General features: G+C 45.5%; 1 pseudogene; it reads right to left on the bottom strand.

The window, feature by feature from the left end:
• Positions 1-342: 342 nt before the first annotated feature.
• LOC117455088 (zinc fingers and homeoboxes protein 1-like) lies at positions 343-20,822 on the bottom strand (annotated as a pseudogene).
• Positions 20,823-22,400: the final 1,578 nt, after the last annotated feature.

Here is a 22,400-nt window from a genome sequence, read left to right as displayed (position 1 = left end):
TACATAAAATGAATCGGCAACAACAAATGTGATGGTTGTTATCATTGTTTAAAATGTGTCTCGTTTTAATATCTTTCATTTTTATGCTCTTTAGGTCCGACAAAGCAATAAGACGCCATTTAAGATATTATTTCTTTGATTGAATGTTTTGTGCATAAAATGTCAGAAAAGAGTGAAAAATAGACATAAAACCCCCAAAATCGTTGGATAACGTTGCAAAAAAGCATCAAAACATGGAAATGAGCAAGTAGAAAAAATGGTAAGGTTAAAACTCAAAACTGCACTTCATCAGAGATTATAGTGAGTCTCAATACAAATCAAAAACCAGCATCTGAATCAAACTTGTTTTTCACTTTTTATTTTTCGCTTGCAGACAAAAGAAGATATCCATGAAAGTCCAGATATAATAAATAAATTAACTTCTAAAAAGTTGGCTATTAAAGCGATGTAAAATGGCAGAAAGGCGTAACGTACAGAGCTGGAAAAGGATCAATAAAACCCAGAAACCTCTGCTGATGGTTTTCTCATTGCATATCCTAACAGTCCTAACATGGAGAGCAGAGAAAAGACAAATATTATAATAGCATTTCTTTTTTTTTTACCCCACGTATGAAAAGTTAAAAAGTTCCCGTGGGAACCGAGCCAAGTGCTTGTGGTTTCTCATCCCTAAAATATTATTTCTCGTGGAAAAACCTGAAGGATATTGTTTTGCTTGTTCACCCGTATTTGAGCAATACACAATAACTATGTCTTCTTTTACTTTCTTTTTAAAGTGATTTAAACTTAAGTGGCACGGACAAAGAAAGACAGAAACGCCATCTCAGGAGACATAATTATTATCGTGTACTCGTATATTCATGCATACAGTATTCTATAGAAAAAGAGAAGTGTAAATGTCACAATCTTGCCGAGTTAGTAGCTTCACTGACTGAGGTAAAGTTGCCGGTTTCCTGAAGAAGAGCACACGTGCCTTTTTCTGTTTTTCTTTTTGGACGAGACACAAACAGTGTATGGGTTCATCTCCGCTTCGAGTCGATCACTAAATCAGCTTGTTGTTGGAAAAATAATTTATTTGGCAAGTGTCCAAAGAATGACGAAAAAGTGACTGAAGTTTAATCTGTATCATCCTCCTCCATCTTTCTTTTGAATCGTGTTCTCAGAGCTTTAATGTAGAGCTCAAAGAAAAATCCACCTTAAAACATTTTGTTTATTTCTTTCATTTCATTTTGTAGTCATGATTTTGGTCTATCTCTAACTAGCTATTGTTTTGTTCCTACATTTCCCACAATGCCTCTGAAAACCCTTGAACTTGTCAAAAGGTGGCAGATAGGATATGTGTATAGAGAAAGCAGTTAGTAAAAATCTACATATTTCATATAATTAATTTAATTATAAGTCTGAGATGTTAAAAGTACGGATTGCTTTTAGTTCTGTATATGTTTAATGAACTTATTTGCCTTGAGTCATAATTATTTTTAATGTCAGAAGTTAGTGATACATAATAATTTCCACAGAGTCTAAGGTTCGTAGTTTCCTTTATTATTCATCGTTGTAACCGTGTGACTGTCGGACCAACAAAAAGACATTTTAAATGACGATTGACCTCCCCTATTGTTCTCCGATTAATGAAGGTCCATCAGAAAGGTTTAACAAGCATAATCATTAGTCTTTAAAGAACACGGACCAACAGTCAAAAACATAACATGTTTTTATTTATTTATTCACATTTTTGAAAGTGACCTTTTTGTTATTTTATTTGTGTAAGATGAATATCGTATTCTAAGCAGTTTAGTAAACACCATGATGGTTATTCAAATAAAAGGATTTATTTCTTATTTTTTATCCTAATATAAAATTATTATTTTAAAATCATTGAAACTCTTTAATTTTGATACATTGATATTGAGTTAAAAATCTAAATTGTTTGTGTATTTATGAAGGTAAATAACTTGATGAGCCTACCTTATAGTTGCATTTTGGAATAACTTAAGTCCACTATGTAGAGCAGAATAAATCTGATAAAAAATATAATCTAATGATTGCCAAACAATAGTTTTAAAGTGGATTTTTGAAGGTGTTGGAGCCTTTTGCGTGTTTGGAGGTTAATCCAGAAGCTGATTTGACGTAATTGAAACTGAATGGACCCAAACACCTGCTGCAATGGAAATCATCACCGTATTCAAAAGAACTCAGGATAGCGTAATAATAGTATCATGGATTTAGTTTCCATTATATGTATATGTCGTTAAGACTTAAAAAAAAATACAAAAAAGTTCACAAGCAGACTCGCACTGACTTCCTTTGATTCAGAAAAAGAAATGATAAACAGAATGGCACTAATTTGTCTATTCACATAAAAAAAACAGTATGGTTTCAAAAACCTCTTTTCATCAGAACAGTAAAACGTTTTTGGGGCCTTGAGAAAATGGTCCATCATTCAGAGAAACGTTTTTTGATAATTATGAAAAAACCATGCAAGGTCTCACTTTAAAAACATTGATTCCTTCTTTTGTAAGAAAAAGGACAAAGGGCAAAAATAAAAGCCTTGATATTTGTACAGGAGCAGGGGACTTACTCTGCTGTTGGTCCCCTCAGCCCCTCAAACCCTTCCTGTCTGTAGATCAGCGTCCTCTCAGTGTTTCTCAGCTGCTGCAGAACCCAAAGCTCCAATCCAAGGCACAGACTCTAGATCAGTTAGTCCTCCTGTGAGCCTCCTGCGGCCATGTTTAGGTCCCGAGCCACCAGCTGAGAAACACTGACACCTTCTCCCTCCATGTCCACTCCACAGTGTGAGGAAGCAGCACTGATTCTGCAGATTAAAAGAAGAAACACAGAAATAATGTCAAATATTATTTCATTTTCAAATGTGAAATGCCTAAAGAAATGTGTGTATTCTCGTCTCAGGTAATAAGATTTAGGGCTGCCCTGGACTGAAGAGTTTTCTAGTCGACAAATAGTCGTCAATTCAGGCGATTAGTCGACTTATCGTTGCATGTCTATGATATATTAGGATTATTAATATACATTTGTCTTTAAATATCATGACCCGTTTAGTATAGGCCACATATTGTCGATGCTGAGCAAAGTCAAGTGTAAATGAATATAAATGATACTATGCCGTGGAATAGTCACAGTATAATAAGTTGTAGACAATACACAGTAAAGTATGTAATGAAAAAGTAGTATGTTCAAGTCGGGCTGTCATTGTTAAAATATGAAATCGCAATAAATCGCATGATGGCCCTTGTTTTATTGCAAATTAATCAAACTATTTTTATTTTCCTCAAGATGTAAATGTTCAAGTGTTTAATACTCTCATCATAGAGGTGAACACATGTTTGCTTGCTTGTCATTTTATTTGAGTGAAAAAAGATCTTGGTTTTATTTACGCATTATTAGTCATAATACGCAGCTGGTGTATTATTATTTTTTATTTTGAAGTTTTAAAAGTCATAATGTAGAATAAAAGAAAAAGTCAAACTATATCTTGAAAAAAGTCAAACAGCATTCCATAAAGGTCATTATGTCAAAGAGGTCAAACCCCAGAGATATTATAGTCAGTTGTATAGAAATACTTTTCCTTTAACTAATTGTGTTCTGATTATTGTTACATGTTTACAGTCAGAGTCTGAATAAAACAAAAGCATAAGGGCGTGAGGGTAACTCATCACCAGTGTATGTGTGAGAGAAATCAAACGCACCTCTCTGCTCCCGTCTGCTCTTCTGCCTGAGGCTGTGATTGGCTGACCCCTTCAGATTTCTCATCCACTGCTTCCTCCACTTCCTCCTCCTTCACCTCCTTCACCTCCTCGTTGCAGTCGTCATCAGTCTCCTCCTCTCCTTGCTCCTTCACCTCCATCTCTTCTTCGCTGTCTGCATGCTCTGCTGCCGCCTCCTCCTCCTCCTCCTCCTCCTCCTCCTCCTCCTCCTCCTCCTCCTCCTCCTCGTCTTCCTCCTCCTCTTCCCCTTCCTCCTCCTCATCCTCCTCCTCCTCCTCCTCCTCCCTCTCTGCCTCCTCGTCACTGAACAGCTCCTTGCCCTCCTCCCCCCTCCTGGTGGTGGAGGAGAACCAGTCCCTCACCTGCTCGTAGCTCATGCTGGACTTGGTCACCAGGTCGTCCAGGTCCTTCTCGCTCAGGGCTCTGTGTTTCAGGTAGTAGTCCTTCAGGAAGGACTTCCCCGACTTCACCTGCAGGAAACACCACAGAAGTTATTCATTGGGAACTACATGAGACGATTGGTTATAATCTCTGTCTTTCGATACAATATTAACCGTGGTTGCTTTTATTACACGGCTTGAATACTCCATTGTGATTGGTCAATTTTGACCTTCAGAGGTCTGCTCTTATTCTGATAGCGGGCTGTGTCCAAATGTTTTGTGTCTCAGTTTATTAGTTTCTCAGGTGTTTCTGATATTTTCTCCACACACCTGTATTAAACAGATTCAACAAACTCTTAACATTTAACCATTCATATAGACAGCTCTATTGTACACTTAATAAAGCGTGAACAAAAGATTCACTGTGCAGACAGACCTTGATGGTGGTGGCGCCCTCTTGTGGGGAGCGCTTGCAGGGGTACGGCCTCCGTGTCCTCCTGGACCAACCTCTGAAACGCTTCCTGGACTTCTTCTGGGTCTTGGCCTCACCGTTCAGCGCCTCGTCCACCTGAACACATCACATAATCTCATTTACACAGGACTGTAACTGCAGGGCAAAGAGCTCTAAAGAAGTACAAATATTACTAGGGCAACTCTAGGGATACACAATAAATATGCTGATTATGGGAACTATTATATAATAACAATTATGTTACAATCCAAAAATGAAATAATAGCCCAAAATAATCAAGCAAAAATGCTTTATTTAAAATATCAGAAACACCTGAGAAACTAATAAACTGAGACACAAAACATTTAGGGCAGTAGGGCGATTTAGCACCTTAACGTTGCTTTGGTTAAAGAAAAAACAAAGATAAACAGGAAAAAGAAGAAGACTCTAGACCAGGGGTGGGGAACCTCCGGCCTCCGGGCCGGATACGCACCGCGAGACCATGTGGTACGGCCCTCGAGTTAATTTATAAACACACACAAAAAAGAAAAAAATTAAAGAAATCTACACCGCAAAAAAATTAAACAAAGCGAGTGCCTGTTTTTCCTGGCCAAGGTCAGGGTCCTTGAACACAACACGAGCCTAACGTGTCATCAGGTGGTATGTCTCGCCTGAAAGGCGTGCAGTTCTGACGGAGAGCAGAACGCGGCTCCGGCACTTCAGAAAAGGAGTGTACACAGTGTACATTATACTCTACAAGTACATTTAACACCAGCTGAAAGCCCAGTGGCGATCTGTTCATCTGTCATACTGATCAAACAGTCAATAACTTTGTTGTTATTAGCATCTGGTTAGCTAGCTATGCTAACGGATATAAGAAGCTTTTTCTCCAACCAGTGAGGTAAAGGCACATCTTTATATGATCATTATAGTTATACAAAAATAAGAGAATAAAGTAAACAGGTATAAAATACTATATGACAGTAAAAAAAAGTTGTTATTAATAAACAAGAATACAGTTTGAAAGGGAAGTGATTTGTAAAATATCCATAAAGAAAAAGAAAATCTGTTTACAGTTCTGTTTCTTCTGGGTGTTGAGAGATGTATCCATAGATCTCCTAACGTTGCCCTCAAAGTGCACCAGATTGATGCTTTCAACTTCAATATTTAAAAAAAATTCTTCCCAGGGGAGCATGCCCCCGGACCCCCCTAGAGGAGGTTAGGTCCCCCCCCCACACTTAAATCATGTTCACATGGATAGGAAACTAAATAAATGTGCACACATCTTGTGTCCATATCTTTCTGTTTTGGTGGTCATGCTACAACCGTGCACGTGCATGCAAGCGCGAGTCATGGTGAGATATCTGGATTAAGAGGTTGCTTTTTCTTTGCACAGCATGAAAGAAAGGCGAAATGAATGGGCTGTGATCTTAGTTTTGTTAAGCAGAGGTCAATCATTTGTACGGCCCTCGGAGGATGTTGAAACATTTTAAATGGCCCTTGAGAGGAAAAAGGTTCCCCACCCCTGGTCTAGACCTTTGTTTTTTTTACAGTTTAAGAGGTAGACAGCACAATTGTAATTTGCTTTAAAAGTTTTTACCTTTTACTTTTTACCAGAACAAACATTTTATTATTTACTTTTTGAAATGTTTTGTTTTAACATTAATAATGTCCTTAAGTTTGGTATAGTCAGGCATTTAGAATATGATATGATCGCTCTTTGCTCAATATGTATCAGCCTTTCTTACTGTGTGAAGTGCATAAACTACAGATTATGAGCTTCTTATGAAAAAAACTAAATGTGAAATAATTCCTATCTTCACGGGTTCTGCCATGAGAAGCAGGTTATTACCAATTTTGGGAGAAAAAAGCCCCTTTTGTGCAGCTTCTAAAAGAAGTTTTACTTTACTTGTATCCAAAATATGAAAAAGGTTAACTTGGTACACAGAAAGCATCCACTCCATCATTCTGACCCTTTACCTTCCCGCTCTGGTAGAGGTAGTACCACTTCAGGTTGCTGTTCTTGCAGGCGTAGCGCGTGTCTCCGAACCAGTTGACGATGTAGGTCCTGGGCAGGCCGCTGTCCTCCGCCATCTGGTCGTACTCCTCGGGGATGGGCCACTGTGTGCGGACGAAGGACTTCTTCAGGATGTGGAGCTGCTCTGGCGTCTTCTTCATGGTCTTCCTTGCGGCGGGGGGCGTGGTCTGCCGCTCATGAGCCGAGGACGAAGGAGCAGCGGCTTTCTCGCTGTCCTCCTCGTCCTCTTTCGAAGGCATTTTTCGTCTCTCCGTGAACCAGGCGTCAACCTCGCGCCGCGTCAGCTTCGTCTCTGCTCGCAGCCGGCTCAGCTCTTCGTCCGAGGGCGTGTCTGATTTCTGGAAGCTGGCCTCCAGGACTTGCAGCTGCTCCGGAGTCCTTTCCTTAAACTTCTGTGGCGTGAAATCGGGGAAGGCGTGGCGGAACTTGACCCGCGGGTCTCTGGTGGACCCCGACAGGGCGGTGGCTGAAGTCGGCGAGCAGTCGCCGGCGTCGTCGCTGGAGTCGATGACGATGGTGGGGTTGTGGTCGCTGGCGTTGCTGTCGTTTTGGCTCCCGCTGTTGTTCCTTCCTGTTCGTCCTCCTGGCGCTGGCGCTGTGGTGGGCGGGGCTTCAGTAGGCAGGACGCCTTGGTGATCCTTGGAGTTCCTCTGGTTGTAGCGCGTGTCGCTGAACCACTTCTTTATGGCTCGTTTGGACAGTTTGGTGACCGCCATGAGTCGGGATATCTCTGCCTCCGTGGCGAACTGCCTCCGGCCGTAGCTGGCCTTCAGCTCCGCCAGCTGCTCCTTGGACTTCTTGGGTTTGGCGGTCGATGCGTCTGAACTGTACGCCCCGCCTGCCGCCATCTCAGTCTTTGATTCCGACATGGAGGGTTCCGCTGCTTTGGGTTGGTTGCCGGGGGCGCCTGCGACGGTCAGGGTGATGGGAGATGTGACCGGCAAGGTGCTGCCGTTACCGGACACCTGAGTGAGGACGAGGCCCGTCTGGCCCACGATCTGGCAGGTCTGGAAGATGGACTGCAGGCCGTTGGTGGCTGCAGCCAGGTTGGCCGGGATGACGGTGATGGTCTGAGGAATGCTCTGCACCGTGCCGTTAAACTTCTTCCTCCTCGCCTCCTCCACCTGTGGAGAGATGGGGACCAAGAGGGAGAGATGTTACTGTTTGTCTTTACTGGGAAGGAAGACGAGCTGGACTGGCCTGTACAGAATTAGAAAAATCTAATATAAGTCTAAATTCGAATCAGGATTAATTTATTTTTGAAATAAGTGCCTGTACATTTATTTACAATCTCAAAAAATGCATTCAGAATGAAGACGGGCCCCCACCTCCTCCGGCGTCCAGCTGACTCCGTGCTTCAGCCTCTGAGCAGAGAACCACACCTTGATCTGCTCCTCACTGAACTTGGTCTGTGAAGACAAGCCCATGATCTCCGACACTGAGGGATATGGAAACCTACCACACAAATCAGAGTGGGATCAGTATTGTTGGAGCTATATATGTTTTCTACAAACTGAACTGTGGAAGAAGGTAAGGAAACTACGGAACGTTACCAACCGTAAGCTGAATTCTACGTTCGTCTTGGTGTTTTTATTATTTATTCATATAAAACTCTTGCTGCAGATATTTAGGGTCTAGAAATATAAAATCATTTTGTTAGACAGACCATTTGAATGATGTTTCGCCTATCTATTATATACTGTGACGTTTTTAAAGAAATACTATACAATTACTTATTTAATAAGAGTAAAGAGAGAGCCTTAAGCTGAGGCCTGGTTCCACCTGCTCTGCTGTGCTGCTGTAGCTGAGGCCTGGTTCCACCTGCTCTGCTCTGCTGTGCTGCTGTGGCTGAGCCTGGTTCCACCTGCTCTGCTCTGTTGTGCTGCTGTGGCTGAAGCCCTGGTTCCAACTGCTCTGCTCTGCTGTGCTGCTTGTAGCTGAGGCCTGGTCCACCTGCTCTGCTGTGCTGATGTAGCTGAGGGCCTGGTTCCACCTGCTCTGCTCTGCTGTGCTGCTGTAGCTGAGGCCTGGTTCCACCTGCTCTGCTCTGCTGTGCTGTGCTGCTGTAGCTGAGGCCTGGTTCCCACCTGCTCTGCTCTGCTGTGCTGCTGTAGCTGAGGCCTGGTTCCACCTGCTCTGCTTCTGCTGTGCTGCTGTAGCTGAGGCCTGGTTCCACCTGCTCTGCTGTGCTGCTGTAGCTGAGGCCTGGTTCCACCTGCTCTGCTCTGCTGTGCTGCTGTAGCTGAGGCCTGGTTCCACCTGCTCTGCTCTGCTGTGCTGCTGTAGCTGAGGCCTGGTTCCACCTTGCTCCGGGACAGCGTGGATACTGTTGTGCTGGACTGGGAGAATGGCGGGTGTCGTGTTTCTGCTGTGCCTTTTCTTGGCTGTGCTGGACAAGGAGAAGATCGCTAGTCGTCCTGAAAAATCTACTGGATTCGGGTATGTTCTGCCGCCCGCAGTGGACATCCCCTGTACAGTTTTGGAGGTGTTGCACAAACAATTGCTGGTTGCACTGTCGCGGACATTCATTTCGGAAAATGTTTGTCTTTCTCACATGCCTGCCACGATGGTCCTTCAGAATTGTTTTTTAAACTCTAATCTCGCTTTCGCGAAGTTTGCTGGTGACTCTAGAACAGCTGACAATGTATGTGTGTTGATTAAGAGGAAAAGGTGCTTGGTATTTTTATTGTTGTTACTATCAGGAAATGTACAGCCAAATCCAGGTCCACCGAGCAGTATTAGTCAAATAGCTACTCCTGCTGATCTTATATCTAGATCTGGGCTAGGTTTAATTCATTTAAATGTGCGTAGTCTGTTACCTAAATTAGATTTTGTCCGTATTTGGGCGAGTTCGACTGATGCTGATGTCATTGTCTTATCAGAAACGTGGCTAGATAAATCCATTTTGGCCTCTGACATTTACATAAATGGTTACAGTGTATATCGTACTGACCGGCCTAAAAAAGGTGGTGGCGTTGCCATTTATGTGAAAAATAAGTTTTGTGTAACTAATATGATTTCCAAATCTGTTAGTAAACAGCTAGAATTTTTAGCCGTGAATATTGAGGTAACAAAGGGTCAACAGGTCATGGTGGTGGGCTGCTACAGGGCCCCTTCGGCTGTCAAGGACTCTTTATCATCATTGGCAAAACTGTTATCGCAACTTTCCTACAAGGAAATAGTGCTGCTTGGTGATTTTAATTGGGACTGGTTAACTTCTGTGTCAGAGGATTTTAAAAACCTGTGTACCTCTTTGAATTTTACCCAGATTATAGACAGTCCAACTCGCCCAAATATTAAGTCCCCAAATAAATCCTCCTTAATTGATCTAATTTTAACAAATGTTCCACATAAATACTCATCTGTGGGAGTATTTGCTAATGATGTGAGTGACCACTGTGTTGTAGCCACAATTAGGGACACTAAGGTCCAAAAGGTTAAACCACGTATCATCACAAAGAGAGACAAGAAACGATAGTTACGGCTGTAACTACAGTTCTCTATGAGTCCCGGATGACCGCCAGAGGCGGTGCTTTAGCACGGATATGTCCATCGCGCGCATGCGCAGCTCGAGTACCAATAACAACAAAGTCACCTGTGACCCACGTGACACCGGCATATCAGCCGGTATTGTCAGAGGATCTGTTCCCCGAATCTTCTCGCAAGCACACAAGAATTCTGAGTGACAGGGAACTCTGGCGGTCATCCGGGACTCAAGAACCGTAGTTACAGCCGTAACTATCGTTCTATTTCGTCCCTACTGACCGCCAGAGGCGGTGCTTTAGCAACTGGATGACCTATACCAACAATGTCATGAAGAATCCAAGCCCCTTGCTCACCACTGGAAGCAGCGGAGCTCGGCAAAGGACCACGCCCAAAGAATGGGGAGTGGCGACATTGACCTGATGACACTGGAGAATGTGCCAGAGAGACGCCCACGACGCCGCGGCGCAGATGGTCTCCAGGGGCACCCCTCTCAGGGCAGCCCAATATGTTGAGATGCTCCTTGTAGATGGCATCTCAGCCTGGTGGCAGGGGCGGCCACTGGCCCCGTAAGCCCTGTGAGATGGTATCGACAACCCAGTGGGGAAGCCACTGGTTAGAGGGCCCTCACCTCCTTTAGTGCCGCCAGGGCAAACTCAAGAGTGGCTCCTCCTGCCGTATACAGGCAGTAGCCTTGACTATACGCCCTTTGGGGCACCCCCCGGGCACAGCAACTTTGATGTGCCGTACTCTTGAATGTCAAAGCGTTGCCAGCTGGGCAGGCTTGATTGAAGTGAGTTTGTGGAAGGACCCCGGCGGGAATGCCAAATTTGCCCAAAGGGCAACGCAATGAGAAGTCCCACCTCGGGCATGTATTGTTTATGGAGAGGACATGCAACTCCCCGACTCGCTTCCTGAGGCTATGGCAAGCAGAAATGCTGCCTTTGTGGGCAGCCACCTAAGCCCCACCTGGCCAGGGGCTCGAAGGGAGGAGGTGATAGGGCATCCGGCAGCAAGGGCAGGTCCAAGCCGGAGCCCTCGGGGTGCAAGGGGGACGCTGCCGTAAAGCCCCTCTCATAAAGAGGGACACCGACCTGTGGCACCCCGCCGTGGCGCCGTCGACCCGAACATGTCGGGCAGAATCGCAGCCCACATAAATTCAGGGTGGAGTGAGAACGTCCACTATCTAGAAGGGACTGTTGTCTAAGCAACAACGTACATGCTGTCCCCAAGGAACACGCACATTCTTGCCCCCCAGTTGGGGGTAGAAAGTGCGTGAGTGCAAGCTGCACGGCCCGAAGCTCAGCACGTTGACCCCGGCGCGCACTCTGCTGGGCAGACCACTGACCCTGAACGGTCCTGCCCTGCCGCACTGCACCCCACCCTGAGAGACATGCACCTATGGTGATGGTCTCCTGGCGGGATGGGATGGCGCCCATGGGCACGCCTACCAGAGATAGGCCCTTGCCCCTCCAGCGTGACGGAGAGTGGAGCAATGCTGTGCGACACCCTGACTTCACTGTGCCCTGTGCCACTTGGCGTCCCAAGTGAAGGCTGTTCAGCCACATCTGCATGGGGCCCAACGACAGCGGGCCTAAGGGCCCGCGGCCGAGGCAGCTGCCAGTCTGCCCAAGGGCCGGAGGAACTGAATATAAGGCACCCTCTTGCCCGGCCCACGTGGAAGTAGGCATCCCTCGGTTGGGAACCACTCCACCTGTGCGTATGCAGTAGTCAGCATATAGAATGGCAGCACCTTCAGGAATCTGTTGATTCCTCTGAGGTCCAAGATCGGGCGAAATCCGCCGACTTTCTTGCTCACGAGAAAGTATGCCGAGTAGAAACCCCCTGGCTAAGCAGAGGGTCTTACTGGGTTGATTGCGTCCTTGGACAAAAGGACGGACAACTCTTGGCCCAGAGGTAGGGCCCCTGCCGGATCGCTGACGACTGTCAATTAGACCCAGCCGAAGGCTAGGGGCCGGGAGCTGCGGTCCGTACCCTGGGTTAGGTGAAAAACCACCCAAGGGACGGAGGTACAGACTGCCCAGAAACTGAGCTGCTGCTGGGAAAGCAGCCGCCGACCACCCTCGGGATTTCAGAGCCCAGCCCCCCGGACCCTGGAGCCTCTTGGGGGGTTCCGGTCAGGCTCTGGGGCCCGAGGCCGCCTGGAAGGCGGGCGACATGGGGCACGAAAGTCATTGGGAGGCGGTTGAGTGGGCCGCTAAGACCTCTGCAGACCACCCCTGTAATCCAGCGGCTGAGTGCGGCTGCTAGAGTGGCCCCTGGGCCTGCTGGGAGTGGGCACAGGTCTGCGAGGACCCGAGTGCTGCTGCCTGGTCTGCCTAGCTTGGGCGGCACACTCCAGTGCCTCCGAGGGCAGCTGATCTAAACAGCTCCCCTGGCTCGACTGGTACGCGACGGAGGACTCTCCGTCAACCGGAGGAACTCTCCGTCAACCGGAGGAGGTGCGTCAGCCGAAGGAGGGGCGCCAACCGAAGGAGGGGCGCCCACCGAAAGGGGGGGGGGGTTAGCAGCCCCTACACACCGGGCCAGGCTGAAGGGCCAAGAGGCGACTTCATCATGCCCCTATCGGCAGCTAGCCAATCCACTTTAGAGGACAGCCTATTTATAGTCCTTCTATTGGGGGGAGCACACAAAGCCATCGCTCCCATCAAGTCGCCGGGAACGGCCGAATTGATCTGGAGGAGTACGTGACAAGGAGAGGTGTCTGTTGGCTGCTGCCAGACGTTCCACCTCAGTGATTCGAGCCACTCTGAGCACCCGAGGCATGCAGCTACAGCTCATGCAGGCGTTTAACCGTGAGAACCTCTCTCAGATGCTCGAATTTCGTCCCCACTGAACCGCCAGAAGCGGCCGAGGCAGGAGGGGCAGCGGTCGTGGCCGTCCTCGGGCTCAAGAGAAACCCTACAGGCGCTACATGAATGAACCATTCTGTAGGTAGCCAGATGCAGCGTAGCCAGGAGCGGTGCGGGAACACAGCCTTCACCAGCTACCTGCTTAATGGAAAGAGTAGAGCGTTGCTGCTACTCGCCGAACAGAAAGAGGGATGTAATTACACCCACGTTACGGCAGAGGGAGCGGGAGCGAGATCACTGCCTTCACCTAGCTGGATTAGTAAATAAGGCAGTTTACCAAGAGCGGGGGCGAAAACACTGCCTTCACTGGCTGAGCTAGAGGGCGAGTGCCAGATGCAGCGTAGCCGGGAGCGGGTGCGGGAACACAGCCTTCACCAGCTACCTGCTTAACGGAACCAGGCAGTTTAGCGTCTACCAGGAGCGGGGGCGAGAACACTGCCTTCACTGGTTAAATTAAGACGAATGCCAGATGCAGCGTAACCGGGAGCGGGTGCGGTGAACGCAGCCTTCACCAAGCTACCTGCTTAACAGAATAAACAAGGCAGTTTAGTGTCTACCAGGAGCGGGGGCGAGAACACTGCCTTCACTGGTCGAGTTAGAGACGAATGCCAGATGCAGCGTAACCGGGAGCGGGTGCGGGGAACACAAGCCTTCACCAGCTACCTGCTTAACAGAAAAACAAGGCAGTTTGGCGTCTACCAGGAGCGGGGGCAAGAACTGCCTTCACTGGTTGAGTTAGAGACGAATGCCAGATGCAGTGTAACCGGGAGCGGGTTGCGGGAACACAGCCTTCACCAGCTACCTGCTTAACAGAAAAACAAGGCAGTTTGGCGTCTACCAGGAGCGGGGGCGAGAACTGCCCTTCACTGGTTGAGTTAGAGACGAATGCCAGATGCAGTGTAACCGGGAGCGGGTGCGGGAACACAGCCTTCACCGGCTACCTGCTTAACGAGAAAAACAAGGCAGTTCCCGCGTCCACCAGGAGCGGGGGGCGAGAACACTGCCTTCACTGGTCGAGTTAGAGACGAATGCCAGATGCAGTGTAACCCGGGAGCGGGTGCGGGAACACAGCCTTCACCAGCTACCTGCTTAACAGAAAAACAAGGCAGTTTGGCGTCTACCAGGAGTGGGGGCGAGAACTGCCTTCACATGGTTAAGTTAGAGTCGAACGCCAGATGCAGTGTAACCGGGAGCGGGAACATAGCCTTCACCGGCTACCTGCTGAACGGGAAGAGTAGAGCGGTGCTACTACTCGCCGAACAGAAAAAGGGATGTAGCTACATCCGCATTACCGGTAGAGGGAGCGGGAGCGAGAGCACTGCCTTCACCTAGCTGGGTAAAATAAAGAAGCTAACAGTATACGCAAGACGTTAGCCGAGCGGCTGCTGCTAACGATCAAGCGAGATCAAGTCAAATAACACACATGTTTAGACCAGATAACTAGCTTCTAAGAATAGAATAGCACAGAGCCGTAGTTACGCAGTAACCATGGCCAGGGCTCACACGGCATCTAACCGTAGTTACAGTAGTAACTATGGCCAGTACTTACACGGCTTAGCACCGTCGTTACAGTCGTAACTCTGGCCAGTACTTGCACGGCTTGGATACTTACACAGCATAGAGCCGTAGTTACAGTAGTAACTCTGGCCAGTACTTGCACGGCTTGGAACCGTAGTTACAGTAGTAACTATGGCCAGTACTTACATGGTTTAGAACCGTAGTTACAGTAGTAACTATGGCCATTACACGGCATAGAGCCGTAGTTACGGTATTGCCTATGGCCAGTACGTGCACGGCTTAGAACCGTAGTTACAGTAGTAACTATGGCCAGTACTTACGGCTTAACCCCGTAGTTACAGTATTAACTATGGCCAGTACTTACACAGCTTGGAACCGTAGTTACAGTAGTAATTATGGCCAGTACTTACGGCTTAGAACCTTAGTTACAATAGTAACTGTGGCCGGTGCCTAAAAGTGTCAGCCAACGGCTGCCCACTAGACAATATAATATTGGGAGGATGAAATCCTCCTTAATGGCCATACATGCAGAGCACACGCACACACAGTGAAGATTGTTCTCTGCATATCGTCCTAGTGCTAGGAGTCTAGTACTAGGAGCAGTAAATACCACGATATAGCGCTACTGCAACCATACCATGCGTTTACCGGGAGCAGCAGCGAGAGCACTGCCCTCACCGGCTGAGTTAAATAATGAAGCTTAACCGTACATGCAAGGTGTTAGCCAAGCGGCTGCTGCTAACAATCAAGCAACCAAGTCAGAATACAATGTTAAGACCAGATAATTAGCTTCTAAGAAAGAGAACAGCCCACATAGAACCGTGTCTGGTTACAGTAGTAACCGCACATGCCGAGCACACAGCACCCGCCGTGAAGATGTTCTCTGCAGATCATCCTAGTGCTAGGAGCCTAGTACTAGGAGCAGTAATACAACGAACTAGCGCTACTGCAATCAAACCCTATGCTACAGGGAGCGGGAGCACTGCCCTGAGTTAATAGTTAAGCTCAACAGCAAGGTGTTAGCCAAGCGGCTGCTGCTAACAAACAAGCGACCAAGTCAGAACACAAATGTTAAGACCAGATAATAGCTTCTAGAAAATAGAAAGTACTTACCTTACTTTCTGCATCTAAACGAAAAACGGGTTTAAAGTATGACACTCTTGGCTTTCCATACTAAATCGAATGAGGGACGCAGCCAAAGCTGGGACTCAAATGCTAATGATAGCTCGGGCACAACGCCACAACCAGAACTTTCAAAAGAGCATAAGGGCAACTTTATGGGAGAGGAAGCGGAACACTGTCGTCACCAGAAAGTCTAAGCCACAAACAATAAGACGGTAATCAGGACAACTTGGCTGGGAGCGGGTGTGGAAACACAGCCATCACTAGCAACAAGCTGACACAAACCTGTCTGTCGCGGCTCTGCACAGCCGGCCACAGCTCCTGGAGGACGCGTCTAACGACCCGTAGCTCCGACTGTCAGTCGCGAAGCTTCACGCGGCCAGCTGTTTGCAGAAGGAACAGATCCTCTGACAATACCGGCTGATATAGCCGGTGTCACGTGGGTCACAGGTGACTTTGTTGTTATTGGTACTCGAGCTGCGCATGCGCGCGATGGACATATCCAGTGCTAAAGCACCGCCTCTGGCGGTCAGTAGGGACGAAATAGAACACTTTGTGGAGCAGGGTTTTTTACATTTGATCTGTTTGATTTTGATTGGGGTAAAATCAATCTGTGTGCTGATGTAGAAACTGCATGGTCTTATTTTTATCTTGGTTTTATGAAAATTATAGATAGACATGCACCTCTGCGTAAATTTAGAGTGAAGGGACGAAACAATCCCTGGTTTTCTGCTGAGCTGTCCAGTCTCCTTCATGAGAGAAATAATGCTTGGGCTAAGGCTAGGAAATCAGGCTCAGAGGTAGAATGGCTACGTTTTAGGCAGCTAAGAAATAGCTTCACATCTCAAATAAAAAGTGCTAAATCAAAGTACTATTTGTCGGTTACCACAGAAAACCTGAATAATCCTAGGAAATTTTGGAAAGCCATAAAATCGATTTCCACTGGTGATATCCCAAATGAGCTACCTCCGTGCCTCACCACAGCATCTGGCACTATATCAGACAGGGCTACTATGCTAAATTGCTTTAATAAGCATTTTGTGTCTTGTGGCTCTATGTTTGATTCTGTCACTGACTGTACTTCTGCTTCTGTGAACGCTCCAATCCTTGACTCTGAACAATGTGGTCTGGAAAACCCTTTCAGTTTTACTCCTTTAACTATTGGTATTGTTCATGAAGCATTATCCAAGTTAGATCCTAGGAAACCGGCTGGCCCGGACAATGTAGAACCTTTCTTTTTAAAGATAGCTGCAGATTTTATTGCTCCACCTCTTACTTCTCTTTTTAACCTCTCCCTCAGCACAAATGCAATTCCAAAAGTATGGAAGTCTGCTTATGTCTTGCCTTTACTGAAAGGAGGGGAGGCAACTATTTTAAATAACTATAGGCCAATCTCTAAATTGTCAGTTCTGGCTAGGTGCTCGAACGACTTGTGAGTGAACAGGTAAAGGAGTTTTTATCTATAAATGATATCCTGTCTAAACATCAGTCAGGATTCAGAAAAGAAACACAGCACCATCACTGCCACACTGAAAGTGGTAAATTACATTACTAGTATTATTAGATAATAAGCAGAGTTGTGCAGCTCTGTTTATTGACCTTTCCAAAGCGTTTGACACCGTTGATCATCGCATCTTAAAGCAGAGGCTATCCAGTATAGGCATATCCAGCCTTGGCAGTGGGGTGGTTTGTGAACTACCTCTCTGAAAGGTCCCAATGTGTTCATTTTGATGGACTGTCTTCTGAGTGGTTAAACATTTCTAATGGTGTACCACAAGGTTCTGTTTTAGGACCACTTTTATTCTCCATATATATATTAACAGTTTAGGGGAAAATGTGGATGAAGCTACTTTACATTTTTATGCGGATGATACTGTGATTGTATTGTGCAGGTCCCTCCATTAAAGAGGCTGGTGTTAAATTACAGGCTGTTTTTAACACTATTCAGACTCAGCTCTCTGAATTAAAGCTTCTTTTAAATGTGGATAAAACCAAGGTAATGCTCTTTTCCTAAAGCAAAAAAAGACACCAGAGCCTGTTTTAGAATATTGTAACTACGCAAGGAACAAAACTTGAAGTTGTTGCCTGTTACAAATACCTTGGTATCTGGCTTGATGATTGTCTCACTTTTAACTTCATGTCAATAACCTGCTTAAAATACTGAGGGTTAGGCTAGGTTTCTTCTACAGGAACACGTCCTGTTTCTCGCTTGAGGCCAGGAAAAGGCTAGTCACTGTGACCTTTTGACCTGTGCTGGACTATGGGGATCTGGTCTATATGAATGCACCTGCCAATTGCCTGGTCAAGTTGGATGCTGCGTATCACATTGCACTGAGATTTGTGACAAACTGTTAAAGCCATTAACCCATCACTGTACCCTGTATGCAAGGGCTGGTTTTGCTTTCACTAACTGTACGGAGGCTCAGTCACTGGTACCATTTTATATATAAAGCACATGTTAGGGAAACTTCCATCTTATATCTGCTCCCCTGATCTCTCGGAGAATTGTAAGTGGCTCTACTGCATGAGATCGAATGCTGTGGTTTTATTAATGTGCCAAACTGCTAGGACTGTCTTAGGGAAGACAGCTTTTAGATGGCAGCTCCTCTGTCTTGGAATAGTCTGCAAATTAAATGGAAACTGAACAATCTGGTGCCACTAATGTTTTTTAAAGCTCGGTTGGATGCTACTCAATCGGAAGCTATTGGTACCTGTTTATGTGGATAACTTTGTAAATGATGCTGTATGATGTCCTTTTTGTTGTTCTATTTATGTTTTTATGTTTCATGTGGAAACTACTTGAGCAGGTCTCCGTTGAAAAAGAGATCAATGATCTCAATGGGATTTTATTTGTATAAATAAAGGTTTGAAATTAAATGAAATTTACAACAAACAATATTCAGACTTTTTTATGATTAACCATTACATTTTTTTTACTTTTTCATGACTGTCTATACTTTATTTATTTGTATTGAAACTTCTTTTAAATAAAGTCTTTATGAAATATTATACTGTATACTTTATTTAAAGACATATTATTTAATATGGAGGCATTTTTATTTAAACTATAATAGGAGACATTTTCTAAGAGATACTATGACTTTTGATTAATTATTAGTATTTATCATACTATTAGTATTCTATAAATAATACATTCTTCTGACTTTTTTATGATTTACCATTAAAGTTTACGAGACAAGATACCCTTTCTCTTATTATTACGAAATACTTTAATGGTCTTGTAATCGTTTTTTACTTTAAAAATACATGTGCATGCCTTTTTATATAATAGTGTTCCATTTTCTTGGTCTCCATATATACTTTGCTGTAACAACGTAGTTTCCCCCCCTTGTGGGACGAATAGAGGAATTCTGCTTTAATAACATTACTTAGAAATACAAGGACTTCTATACGGCATATTATATCATGACTTTTTTTTTTTTACATACAATGCTGACAATTGTGAATGAGACACTGTCATGACTTCTAAAGCGTCACCTGTTGTAGGCGCTGACCAGCAGGACGTTGTTGTCCATGTGCGGAGTTGTAGGTGGGGATGCTGCTGATGGGGATGAGCAGCTGGGTCTGGGTCTGGGGTCTGGCTGCAGTTCTGCTGGTTCTGCAGGGCCGACAGAACCTGGGCCAAGCGTGCCGGGGGGAAGCACGCCCCCCGAGCCCCCTTTGATCTGCAGCACGTTGGAGCTGTTGACCAAGATGTTTTGTGGGATGGTGTGGACCTGCACCGCGCAGAGATGGGGAAGAAGCGCGGGGCGATGGTCATGGGGGCGGGGGGACAGCGTGGGGGGCTCCTTGTTCTCGTCGTCCTCGTCGTCGCTCTCCACCTTGATGACGTCCTCGTAGGCCACTTTGTGCGCGGCGCTGAACTTCTTGGGCTCCGGCCGGCTCCTGATCCTCATGATGGGGGGTCTTGCTGAGGGCGATGCTGCTGCGGGAAGTCTCCTCCGCCTCGCCATCCTCCACCTTCACGAAGCTGCCGTCGAAGGTGAGGTCGTTGACCGTCTGCTGGATCACTGTCTCGTTGTTTCGCTTCCACCATCGTCCTGGTGAAGTTTTCCTCGCCCGGGTGGAGGCGAGCGTTGTGGGCCAGCAGGTGGTGTCGTAACTGGAGGGGAGAGATGTGGGTCAGTACCTCGTGAAGAGACACAGGAGTACAAGTGATCACATGTCTGCAAGACTTATAGAAACGGGTCACAATAAAGTGGTCCAATGAACATTCAACATGCAGTTGATATTATTCTGTTAACAATTTTTGAATTTTCATTACTTTTGAGACCAAAGAGAAAATAAAGTGTATACAATTAAAGAAATTATAATCATCAAGTGTAGAAATTACCTAGACCCTTGGAAACTCAGTTTAATGAGAGATGGAGAATGACTGAAATGACGAATGTCCTTGTGATAAAGACGATGTAAACTCAACTCAGTCAAGTGTTTTCATCAATTTTATCTTTTTTTTATCAAAAAGACAAGGAATTACTACTTTAAGAACATATTAGTCTCATCATGTACAATGTGTTTGAGCACCAGCCAATAGAAGCACGAGTTGTACATAGTGATGTCACTGTGGACACTATAGGAAAGGCAAAACCCAGAAAAGGCCTCTTAAAGCTGCTGCTGCTGCCATCAGGCATTCACATATTGGAATGTAAATGAATTGTCTTTGTGTACATCTGTTTGAATACTTCCACGCCTTTAAAGTGACCCATTAAGTATCTTAAATCCAATCCAATGCCTTTTTAGTATTCTACCTCTTGGTGTGGTAGTCACACTCCATGCAGACGTACGAGGTGTTGATGATGACATCGGGATTGCTCCGTGTCCACGTGCATGGTGAACAGGTTGAGCTCCGACGTCTGGAAGCTGCAATATTTGCACTCGTAGCCCCCTTCCGCATGTTCAGGTCCTGGTAGTGGTCACGAGGCTGCGTCCTCTGCCCACTCCTCCTGCAGAGCGGGGGTCTACCGAGGAGAGGGGGGGGAATGCCTGTTACTGTACTCTGCGCCAGCTGCTTCTGGGACATCCTCCATGTCCTGGTCTGAGTCAACGGCTTCTCGAGGGGGCACCATGCAGGGGGTGGTGGATTTCCTCCTGCTCGCCATCCTGCCGATCGGAGAGCACTGTGGGGGGCCACGCGGTAAAAATCAGTTCGAGACCGCCTGCTGTGGCTCCATAAAGTAGGATTGATTGACAGTCGAAACGTTTTTCCTTTATCTTCAATTCCTGAACAGAAAGAAATTAAAGTGGTGAGAAACAGAAAACAGAACACACATACATTCTATTTAGTGTTTGGATCAGTTATGTCAAATTCTGCCAACGTTTCTTTTAACTTATGTGTGTTCAGTGCGCGAAATGGTGTGAAAATAGACATTGTTGTTGCCATAACGACGACCGTAAGTGACACACCTGAACTAAAATCACATAAAAAATAAAATAGAAGACAATATGAGTTGAAAGTTAATTAAAATAGTGGATTTAAGGTATCAGAGTTTAGCAATCTGGTAAAATAACATTTGCAAAATTTCTATTTTGTACTCTGTTGGTTGAGATCTCTTAAAATGACTTTTTAGTGAATTGTTATAGATTATCTCTGGTATTTTGAACCACGTTTCTGAGTGTAGTCTAATTTCCTAGTAATGGAACAATAATAGTCATTTTATCACTTTAAACAAACCTCTTGCTACTCGTATAATCTGGCTGGACTAATATACTAATGATTAGTATAATTGTTAGAAATCTGTCAAATTGAGATGAATTGATGGAGCTAATGTTGCATGTTGCCTGACACACCCACACACACACACACACACACACACACACACACACACACACACACACACACACACACACACACACACACACACAACACACACACACACACACACACACACACACACACACACACACACACACACACACACACACACACACACACACACCACACACACACCAACACACACACACACACACACACACACACAGCTGTGTTTATAAATACACAGGGAAGACAGCAGCACTAGCAGCAGGGTAGCTAACGGTAGCTAGCTAGTTATGTTTACCGGTCTCTCCACAGTGCAGCGGATGTGAGGCGTGTGTACCCGTTAACGGATAAACAGTCTGCTTGTCAGCTCAGTGTGTGTTTACCTGTTGAAACGACAGCCGTTTACCCCGCATCTTGCAACAAACGTGGAGCTTGCTAGCGGCTGTAGCTCTGTAGCATCTCTGGTTCGGTGTGTTGATGCGCAGTCCTTCCGCCTTTTACCCAAATACACCGAGGAGCCCATCTGCTTTAGTCCGGGACACGGAGCCACTCAAACGGCTAGTTAACAAGCTAAACTACCGCCTGTTAGCTCCAGTTTCAGCTAGCAGGCTATTGCTGCTGCAGATCGCATTGTTTACGTGTTGCTTCGTTAGTAAAAAAGACAGTTTAATAAAAAAGGCACCGATAATTCACCGAATCTGACGATGGCCATTTTCATACCCGGCGCTCCAAGCAAGAAGCAACGGTAAAGAAATATATCCGGATTGAACCTTTCAAAATAAAAGCTCCCACGAAATGAAAGCCCAAATATAAAGAAGAAAAACATGATATTATTGATGCATTCAAGAGTTTTTGCAACTTAAAACACAAATTAGGTAAAGAGAAGAAAACTTTGATAAATTGATTTATAATTTGAGTTATTATAAAGTGAATTTGCGAAATAACTAGTGACATTAATTATTATTATAAAACACCTCACAAACAACAACATGCCTTTAATTATACGGTATAATTAAAGCCGTTTTAAAATATCTTCA

The sequence above is a fragment of the Pseudochaenichthys georgianus genome, chromosome 11 (genome assembly GCF_902827115.2).
Source record: "Pseudochaenichthys georgianus chromosome 11, fPseGeo1.2, whole genome shotgun sequence".
NCBI classification, from domain to species: domain Eukaryota; kingdom Metazoa; phylum Chordata; class Actinopteri; order Perciformes; family Channichthyidae; genus Pseudochaenichthys; species Pseudochaenichthys georgianus.
This window is presented reverse-complemented; position numbering and strand designations above follow the sequence as displayed.